The following is a 2626-nucleotide window of genomic DNA, read 5'->3' on the forward strand; positions in this document are numbered from 1 at the left end:
TTTGCTACAAGTCCTAACCATCAAACGTCAGACCTAAATGCTTAACCAAGGAGCTATGCCATCTAGCCTCCCCCCCTCCCCCCACCCCTACACGGTAAACAACCCAACGCGAATGTGGGCGAAATTCGCTACAGCAAATGAAAATTTAACCACCACCCACGGCCAATCTTACTGAATATTAACTACTATTTTTCATGCTGAAAATTTCATCTTTTGTAGAGTCAAACAGAACTTTCTACGGTTCCATCATTTGTCTTGTATTGCTTCCTATCACATTGCACTTATTTCGACATTGATAGCTGAGCCCATAGTGTCCCCAAAGTCAAATTTATGTTTTTTGCTTAGTTATTACAATGTTTTAAAAGTGGTCGGGAATCCATGCAACATCCAAAACTAAACATTCTAACTGGCGTTTAAAAAGTGGTGCACTGTTGTAAAGATTCGTAGTAAATTACGCATTAGTGGTACAACATCTAAGAGGTGTTTTTTAAATACAATTCCACAGAAAAAGCAGGCATTGTTAATCTCTGAATACATTTTCACAAATGCATAGTAATACATGAACGACATGACAATGGTAATGAGTTGTTTTTGCATATTCTGCCTCGCTATGTAAATAATATGTGCGACTTTTTCTCTCTTTTCCATTACGGAACTTCAATTTCAATGTGAGAATAAAATGCCACAAGGAAAGAGTTAATTAAGAGGACCATTCCATAAACACTAGTGTGAAAGTTCTGATCCTCGTTCACAAAACTATAAGCAGCCATCTGAACTCCAATCCTCCCCCCCCCCACCGACACATTTAGGGAGTATCACCCCCTCCTATAATGATGTTGGCAGAGGATCCAACACGCCAGTCCTTATGTGCACCCGTGGGGCGAGTTGTACTGCCGCCTCTCTCCTTTTATTATTAGCAATGCCGAGGATGTTCCAAATCTAATCTCTAATTATCGTAGTAAAAGCTCTAGCAAAACGGCTTCCTCAAACTACCTTCTCAATGAACCTCAGCCTTTATAATGTTAAGGCTTGAAATTACTGGAACACCTGAAGTGACTTCGAACGAAAACCATTTTTCTAAATACCGCTGCGGGGGTTTCGAGAAACCTTATTTTCTAAACAGTTATGCTATATGGGTAAACATTACTATAACAGCGGTAAGAAAGGGGGAAAAATACAAGGGAAAATCTAAGGGCACTGCCAGATGTAAAAAAAAAAGTTGAAGTATACAAAAGAATCGCGCCTACCTGGAGAAAAATTAAGATATCATTGTAGGCAATAAAAAAACAACATTCACCGATACCTAAATTAACCAGTAGCAGCCCACCGCTTCCAGTTAAACGACGAAAATCTATCACGGTGAAGTTCACACGTGACAATGTTTACAAAGTTCTCGTGTGTTGTCCACACCTACTTCACGGCTTCTGCACCTACGTAACAGGACGTCACGACGAATCATGTATTCCACGTTTTTTTAGCTATTCATGTACATCTCGTACGCATCTTAACATTTTCTTACATAAACCTAAGATGCTATTGAAAAATGGGGTTTCATAATAGTTTCGTCAATTGAGGGTTTTTTTCAATGACTAATTTCATACTTAGCGCGCGTAAACTAAGGATGGCCACTTTGACAGCCGGTCAGTTTCAAGTATGACTTAACTTGTGTCAAGACAGTCGCTTAGTCGTATTTATTTAGGTCTATTTTTCCAAACATTTTCAGGTGAATGAGGAATTCATTCGCTTTTTGCAAAGAACATGGTATAATACTGAATACCATTGAGTGCTAAGAATGGGGCAGACTGCCGCACTGACAAAGAATAAGCTCTTCAGATGTGACAAATCAAGGAAAATAAATAGGCGTGTAAGATGCCAACTTACAAGATCAATTATTAAAATATACATGGTTTGATAAAAATCGGACATTGAGACTAATCTTTTTGTTGATCGATATTTTAAGTTTTTTTTTCTTATGAACTAGTTACAGACGAACTTGGCCCATCTGAAATAACTATGACTGGGCTAACTTCTCTCGAGAATTGCGTGTTTCTTGTGTCAGAAAAGCCTATGAAAACAAATAGGTGTAATCACTCTGGGGTACTTATAGCGCGGGCGACGTTTCAGATGAATATCTCCGAGTCTAACAAACGTCTCCATGAATTCCTCCTTATCTGTACCCACTACACAGAGGTATGTAAAATGATTACGGTAAAACTAGTGTTCGAGAGGGGGGTCGGGTCGAGTAGGAGTCACCTGGTGTTGAAACACGGCGATCGGGAGGGGGTGCGAAGGCGAAACTTAAATTTGAAACTTGAAATTTAACGAGATGGTGAATGGTGGAGGATAAGTGGATATTTTTTTGGGGGGATCTGGCGTCAAACTCGGCAGTAGTTTCTAGTGCCAGTGGATTCTCGAGACAAACTTTATTGATAATAAATATGCACAGCCAGTATAAGCAACTGTCGGCGAGTATACAAATACCTGGGAAAACGAAGGATTCTCCCGCCTCGCCGCCAATCACTCCATTTTCTATACTCCAAAACAAAAGCCCACAGTAATACCATCGGGTACAGGGGGGGTTTATCCCCCTGCCAAGGGAATATATACAAGGTAGGAAAGGCTAGGT

General features: G+C 40.1%; 1 pseudogene; it reads right to left on the minus strand.

The window, feature by feature from the left end:
- The window catches only part of LOC119588778, a 7560-nt pseudogene that overhangs the window by 3530 nt on the left and 1404 nt on the right, over nt 1-2626 (minus strand).

The sequence above is a fragment of the Penaeus monodon genome, chromosome 24 (assembly GCF_015228065.2).
Source record: "Penaeus monodon isolate SGIC_2016 chromosome 24, NSTDA_Pmon_1, whole genome shotgun sequence".
Classification (NCBI taxonomy): domain Eukaryota; kingdom Metazoa; phylum Arthropoda; class Malacostraca; order Decapoda; family Penaeidae; genus Penaeus; species Penaeus monodon.